Source organism: Phyllostomus discolor, chromosome 4, assembly GCF_004126475.2.
Source record: "Phyllostomus discolor isolate MPI-MPIP mPhyDis1 chromosome 4, mPhyDis1.pri.v3, whole genome shotgun sequence".
NCBI classification, from domain to species: Eukaryota; Metazoa; Chordata; class Mammalia; order Chiroptera; family Phyllostomidae; genus Phyllostomus; species Phyllostomus discolor.
In genome coordinates, this window is record NC_040906.2 from 143,208,904 (window position 1) to 143,217,134 (window position 8,231).

Here is an 8,231-nt window from a genome sequence, read left to right on the forward strand (position 1 = left end):
CCCTTCAGTGTAAGTTTAGATTGTTCCTTTGAGATTTTTCTTATTCCTTGAAGTATGCCTGTATTGCTATGAATTACACTGTTAGGACTGCTTTTTCTGTTCCCTGTAGACTTAGGTTGTTGTGTATTTTACTTTTGTCTTAAGGTGTCTCTTGATTTCTTCTTTGATCTCATTGTTGATCCATTCATTTTTTAGTTATATGTTATTTAATTGACATGTGATTATGTGTGTTTCAATTTTTTTGTTGTGATTTGTTTCTAGTTTCATACTAATATTGTCAGAGATGCTTGATATGATTTCAGTCTTCTCAGGTTTATTTAAGATTTGTTTTGTGTCCTAACATGTGGTCTATCCTGGAAAATGTTTCATGTGTACTTTAAAAGAATGTATATACTGCTGCTGTGGGGTAAAATGCCCTGAAAATGTCAATTAAATGTATTTGGTCTAGTGTGTCATTTAAGGCTGTTATTTTCTTGTTAGTCTCTTAAACCATCCTCATTTCTATTTTCCTTTTGTTATTCTGATTGAATTATTTTCACCACCCTGATTTCCAGGCCACTGATCCATTCTCCTATATCATCAGATCTGCTGTTGATTCCTCCCACTGTAGTTTTCACTTTAATTATTATAGTCTTCAGCTCTGATTGGTTTTCACTGTATTGATCCAGTCTTCTCTCAAGTTCAGTGAGCATCTTTCTGGTCATTACTTTCAATTCTTTATCTGACAGGCTGCTTGTCTCCATTTCATTTAGGTTTTTCCCTGGGGTTTTGTCTTTTTTTTTTTTAACATATTGCTTTGTCTCCTCATTTTGTCGAATTTGATATTTGTTTCTCTATATTCAGTAGGTCAGCTATGTTTCCTGGTCTTAAAAGATTGGCCTTATGTACAAGGCATCCTGTGGGCCCAGTGGCACAACCCACCCTCGTCACCAAGGCCAGGTGATCCAGGGGTGTCCCCTGCATGAGCTAGGGCACTTGCCTGTTGTGGTGTGGCTGCAATTGTTGTATTTGTGCTGGTGGGCTTTATTCCCTTCCTGAATCCCTACAACATGCTGGGCTTTTCTCTTGGCACAAGTTTTAATTTATTTTAAATGAACATATAACGTAACAAAAAACATTTAAATTAGTGGTATGTAGCATAAAACAATGGAAGGCCATCTTTACCCTATCTTTTTTTTAACATTTTAATTAAATTTGTTGAGGTGACATTGGTTAAGAAAATGACTCGTCTAAAGTGCACAGTTCTATAGTACACCATCTGTGTATTGCACTGTATATTGACCACACATAAATTTCCTTCCATCCCCACGTATGTGATCCCCTTTATCCTTTAGTACCTTCCCACCCGCTTTCCCTCTGGTAACCACCACACTGTTGTCTGGTCTATGAGTTTTGTTTGTTTTTTGTCTTGTTTGCTCATTTATTGCTTTCAGTTCTATGTCCCATATAACAGTGAAATCATATGGTTCTTGACTTTTCCATCCGATTTATTTTATTTAGAATGATATGCTCAAGATCCACCCATGTTGACTCTGACTCTATCTGTACCTCATTCCTGTCTCCAGAAGGATATCCTGTTGGCAATCTGGCGTGTGTCTACCAGAACTTTTTCTTGACATTTACATATATGTGTGGATATGTAAGCACAGACAGACATGCACATGTAATAGTGATTAATGTTTTTCATAAGTGAAATACTCTGCATTGTTTTGGAATTACTTACTTGGATGGTTGTTCCTATCCATACATAAAAATGTAATTTGTCCTTTGCAGTGTAATGAGTAGGTGGCCATTTATTTTCTGACATTTCATTGTTAAGAACAAATCTGTGACAGGCATTTAAATATATGTTCGTGTATGTGAATACATACTTTAAATGTAAATTTATAGATATAAAATTCCTGTATCCAAGAGTGTACATATTTAAAATGTTCATAGGTTCTGCCAAGCTCTCCTTCAGACAGAGTATCCCAGTTCAAACTCCCACAAACATTTCTCAGGCCCTCCTTTAATGGCCTTTGCACATGTGTGATCCCCCTAGTGATGAGAATGTAATCTTCTTGGGACAGGGACTGTGCCTTTTACATTGTGGCATCCCCAGTGGCTTCTGGCACAGAGCAGTGCTTGGCACATAATTCAGGTTTGGTAAATATTTGTGGAAAGTAATAAACTATACGAGAAACACTAGGTTTCTCCTGAAGGCAAAGAGGGGGCTGGGCTATTTGGTCTTTTGGAAGATTGCTGATCTGGCCTCTGTAGATTAAGATCCTATTTCTGGTCCCCAACTAAGTGCTCAGCTCTTACTAATGGTGTGGTCTAGCTAAACCTGTTCTTATAAGGAAGATCTTAGATAAGATTTCCTAAGGAGTTAAATGAAAATTCTAAGAGTAAAACTCCCTGGACTGGGGCAGAGAATAAACAGTAAAAAGGCCTGGAGCTCCAGAGTCTCCTCTTGGCACTGTCAGAATGTGGCCGGAAATCCCAAGGCGACCAGTAGAACATGGGATGTCAAGAATCGAGCCAGGAAGCCCAAACAGGAAACTTCACCTGATGCTAATTGCTTTAATTGTGTACAACATTTGTATTCTTTAAGTTAGAGGTCTGAGTGAAACCCCAATTCCATGACCTTTGGCATTCTATTAAAGTACTTGCTCTTCTTGAAAGTCCCTTCGCTCTTCTATAAAGTGGAAAGAACAATCTTACTGCGTTGAGAATTAACACACACAATGCCCGCTAGATGGTCAGCGCTTTCTGGTAGTGAGCAGAGAGCAGAAGAGCACTGCCTCTGCTGACTGCACGGGTCTCACTTAGAAACATTGTTTTTAAAGATTTACTTTTGGATAGTTAGTTTAACCATTTTATGCATGAGTTTCAGAGCTACCGCCTCAGAAAAATAAATCCATCCATGTAACTATTTTTGACTTCTCTGTTTTTATATTTGTTAGTTCCTTTTCAACAGTTAAGGACAAAGTTTAGTTTTTCACTCAAAAATCCCATATGGATGCCATGCCCAAAGCAATGAAGAGGAGCAGATGTAGCATTTGGGATGTATAATGCCAATCTGTGTTCTAGATGGGAGTCACATATCAGGAGATGCCGTGACCACAAACTGTTTCTGAGGCTTCAAGAGGGAGGACAGCAAGCACTGATAGTCAGCTTGTGTTTCTGGGTTAAGCCATTCACCAAGAATCTAAAATGGCACAGTGGAGACTGCCAAAGCAAAGGGTGTGTGAATGTCACCAGAAGAGTAACATCATATCTTATTTGGCTCTGTGTCACTTTTGTTCATGTTATTGTTTCCTTGCTTCCTGTCTTTCACCTGTCAAAGTCCGCATTATCATTTAGGTCCCATTGCAAAGCCTCCCTGTAAGCTCCATAGCATTCTTCCTGTGTGGCACTTTTCATATTACAGTTTCCTGTTGATTTGTCTGTTCTCCCAACCCCCAAAGACCATAAATACCTCCAAGGTATCATTTTCATTTTTTGTTCTCTCTTTTCCATGCCATGAGATTTATACAATGCCTTCTACTAAGTACTTCTCCAGTAATAATATTCAACAAACAAATAAATGAGGAGAAGGAAAAATGTGGGCTCAGTAACGGTAGATGGATTTATAGCTAGTAAAAGGATTCTCCCAAACATTGTTGAAGATGTTTAAGACCTGATTCTTTTATAGACTAATTCTCAGAAGTTAAAACATGAATCTCTTATAAACTGTGAATAAACATGTGTCGAGGGTTTTATTCAACTCATTAATTAATGTTGGGACTAGCAGAATGGTAAAGCTGATTTTAAAAAGATTTAAGAAGCAGGGATTATGTAGCCTTTTTAACAAGGAAGGTGGAATAAAATTGCTGTTTGGACACAAAAACTGGTTAATTCTCTTATTAGCTTTAACCTTTGGGATGTTCTTTTCTGCTGCATAGAAATCATTTGCATCTCTGTGGGGCACAAACATACAAATAAATGCAGCTTTACAGAATAAGTCCCTAATTAATAGTAAAAAGAAGAAAAATTAAATGATGATACACTTTCCTAGAAAACTAAGTAATCCACGGACAGGTCCAATAAACAATGACTGGGGGTGGGCAGAAGGAACAAGCAGTGGTCTCCCTGACCTTGTCTCCAGAGTGAGGATAGTTCTTCTTTCCTGATGTTCATTTCTTTTTACCTTATGCTATTTTTCTGTAACAATTGCCTCCATCCCCATGGCTTGTCAATGACTCTTAAATATTTAAGTTTAGTCCAAATATTTCTTCATAGCTCAATACTTACCTTTTAAATTCTCTGTTGACTAGCTATGTGACTCTGGGAAGATTACTTAACCTCTCTGTGCCTCTGTTTTCTCCTCTATAAAATGGTATTAATAACAGTACCTGCCATACAGGGTTACTGTAAAGAGTAAATTAATTCAAATGTACAAAGTGTTTTGAAGAGCACTGGATATGTAATGTAATAGAAATACTTGTTACTATTCTCAGCATCTCTGTTTGGACGTCCCAGTGGCACACAAACACTTGAAATCAAACTTATTTCATTCCCTCCTCACACCTCCTCCACCTCCGGTGTTCGCTGTCACAATCAAGAGGACCACCACTCACATGGTTATAAAAATGGCACACTGAAAGCTCTCTTTTATACGCTATGCTATATCCCTGCTTTAAAACTTCAAAGCTTTCAATTGCTCACTCATAAAGTCACAAATGATCAACTGGCCCTTGTCTCATGCAACCTTTTTCAGTATCTGTGCTCCATCAATACCGGACTCTGTTTCCTGAGGTGAAACTTCAAAACTACCATAAAATCCAGCAATCCCATTCCTGGGAGGCCATCCTTCTACTAGGAAGGGGATCTTGTAATAGATGTGGACTAAGTTCCCCTTCAATTCAAAGCTGTGGGGGCTCAATAAATTGGTGGTGGTGGGAACTTTATGTGGCAGATGTGGTGTAATAGAATGAATTACTGTTCAGCAAAGAGTCACTCAACTCCCTCTCCTTCTAGGGTAGAGGACAATTCCTTAGTCCCATTGACTTTACGCTTGGCCATATGACTTGCTTTGGCCAATGAAATGTTGGAAGACATGGCTCAAGCAGAGTTTTTAAATGTGCTTGTTTGCTTTGGCTCAGCCCTCGAGCCCTGTGATCCACTGTGAGATGCTCTTGGTAACTACTGCCCCTTCAGTCTAGGCTTTAGAATCCATACATGTGGAGTGGTCCTGAAGCCAGCCCACAGCCCGCAGCCTAGCCCACCTGGCCCTTGCTTAGATCAGCAGACCCCTGCTGATGCTCAGATCCATGAGTGTAAGAATAAAGGAGGAAGGCTATTATGCAGCATTCTTAGGACAAAAGCTGACTGACAAATACCTGGTTCTTCCTAAACTGAGCACTCCCAATGTATACTTATGATATTGGGCCCTTTACAGGTAGTGGTTCCCCTTGCCACTCTTCTGCCTTGGGATTCCACCCTGTGTGGTTGTCTGGGTCAGGGGAATGAGTGCCCAAGAGTTGACATGCTGGCCCCATTTACACTTAACATGGCCTTGAGGCTAAGGGCCTTCTGGGAACAACCAGGTTATTATTTTTTTTCTCTATGTCCTTGAAACAACAGGGGAGTCTATGCTATATTATAGCGGTCTTTGTGGTCTCTTGATATAGTTTGTCTTACACTATTCTTGCTCTGTTCTTACTGAGATAATAACACTTGGGCAAATCTACCTGAGTATGGAAGGGGTTTCTTCTTTTTTGGACCCCAAGTTGTGAGTCTGTGTTATATTTTTCTCTAAGGAACTCATTCAGGAAGGTTTTGACAGGAAGGCAAAATCCACTTCTGCCTTCATTCTGTGTTTTTAGCAAGGAGAAACTGGCCTATGCTTCTAAGAGCCAGTGCTGGGCATGCAGATCATGGCGAGAGGGACTGGAGCATGGGCTGGGTAGAAGGGCAGAAAGCAGGCACAAAGCAGCAGAGACAAATCCCAAGTTCCTAAAGCTAGTCACTGGTGCTTTCTCTAAGTTGTCTGTGGCCTCTCCATGAGTGTATGGTCCTTTCAAATACTTCTCCTTTAAAGCTTCAAATTCTGAAATTACTTATGCCAGCGAAAGCTTAGTAACTGTTTCATTTCTGGGTTCCATATGGTATAGGAAAGTAGAAGAGGGAAGAACGGGTGGGTGTGACTGGCAATATAAGAAACAGTTCCTTACATTTGGAAAGGGGGATAGTAGTAGCTCAGATCTTCAGGAATCCAGCTTGATTTTTAGCCCTGCCTGATTATTTTTTCCCTCAAGGCCCAGAATATGAAAGTACTTCAATGAAAGAGATAAATCAACAATTACATGAGTAAACAAGCATGTTAGTTATTGGGAAAGGAGAGAGAGAGCAATCTATGTACATAAGAAAGATAGAAAAGAGATAAGAGGAGAAATAACATGTGCCAGATACCATACCTGGTATTTGACATATGGTACCTCATCAATTTTCACAGTAGTCCTTTATTAACCATTTTGATATTTAAGGTAATGAGGAAACTGAGATCAAGAAAAGTTGAATAACTTACTGAAGATCCCATAGCTAATAGGTTGGAGAATTGGAGGGAGAGCCCAGATAGAACTAGGATTAGAACCCATGTCTATCTCTAGAAAGTGGGAGAGAGGATGAATATCATTCAGACTTAATCCTACACACAGATGTTCAAGTGTTGCACTATCTAAGAGATAAAAGAAAAAAGACTGTCTACTCCAGAATGGCTCCTTCACTCACTTATGCCCATGCCTAGATTTCCACTGTTCTATTTCCTTTTCCCTGGGCTGAATCCAGGTTTGTTCGGCCTGGCAAGTGTGTGGCAGCATGCCTGGAGGTACTCAGTTCCAGGAGTATTGTGTATGTTGTTCAAGAACAGTGGCATTATGCCAGAATTTGAGAGAAAAAGTTATATCAAAACAAAAAATGTATTATAAAATGCAAATCTGAACTGAGTTTAAAAGCTAAAATGTGAGAAATTTCATGTTTGTTTTGTGTTACAATCCCAGCACTCCAGCACCCCAAGCATGTGAGTTCTTGCTATAGTAAGGGCCACTTTGTTGCAAAAGTGTGAGAAGCGCTGGTTGAAGGATCCCTGTCCCTAGGGAACCACTGGGAAAACAAAAACCTGTTGACTGACAGGGGTGAGGGAACATTTATATTCCCTGCCAAATATGAGCACTTAAGGACAAATGTATTAGCTTAGATTCACCCAGCACAGAGAAAATACCTGAAGTAATGAGACCGCAGAAGCATAGGTTTGACTGAATTCTGGGAGCATAGAGATCATTTCTGTAGAGCAACAGTGGGAACAGTGGGAAAGTGCCACTTAGAATATTATCTGTGAGGGGTGGGGTTACTAAAGAGGTCATTTTTGCCTCCATCAACTATTTATTCTCCACCCTACACCCAGCATTAGAGAACCTTCCCAGGCTCCCTTGGTAGAGAGAATGCTCAGAAACCAGTTAAATGGGGGAGTGAACCATGTGACTCCCTCTTTCCTCCCCAGCCATGGCTGACTTAGCTACAGGCAGACACTAGACTCAAGGCAGTGCATTTGGAATGTATTTGTGTGTGTGAAAAAAGCCAGAAATCCTTTTATTCAGGAATCTCGGAGTTGGTGAAAGATCCAACTTTAGTCAATGTGAACTGAAGAAGGTATTAGAGCCAGAAATAATGGTGGCCACATGCAAGCCAAGGCAGTAAAAGCCAGTCTGCCAAAAGACAAAACCAGATGTGCAGAGAGAAGCAATCAAGAATACACACAGCTCTGGAGAGAGAAAAACAGAGACTTCAGTTTCTGAGTTCTGACCCTTCATGAAGCCTGGCTGTTTTGTGAACTATCTCAATAACTTCCCATAAATTCCCCTCTTTGCTTAAGCTGGCTAAAGTGGGTTTCATCCTGTGCCACTAAAGTTTTCTAGCAAAGACAGAGGGACATAGTAAAAAATCAACTTGACCTGGGTGTAGAGTAACCACATAATTTATCATCCTAACTGGAACTCTTAGAGTGCTGTTAATAATTATACTGACACAACAGGAAAACCAGGATGTATGGCCATCCTTCCTCTGTGGTCAGGAAGGGAAATGAAATGTTCACTGGTCATGTTTCCCAGATGCTGTTAGCTGCTTAAATCTAGGTTATCTCATCTGATTGTCACAATAATCCTATCAAGACCTCTGTCAGAGCAGAAACTAGAGCAAGAGAGATTCAACCC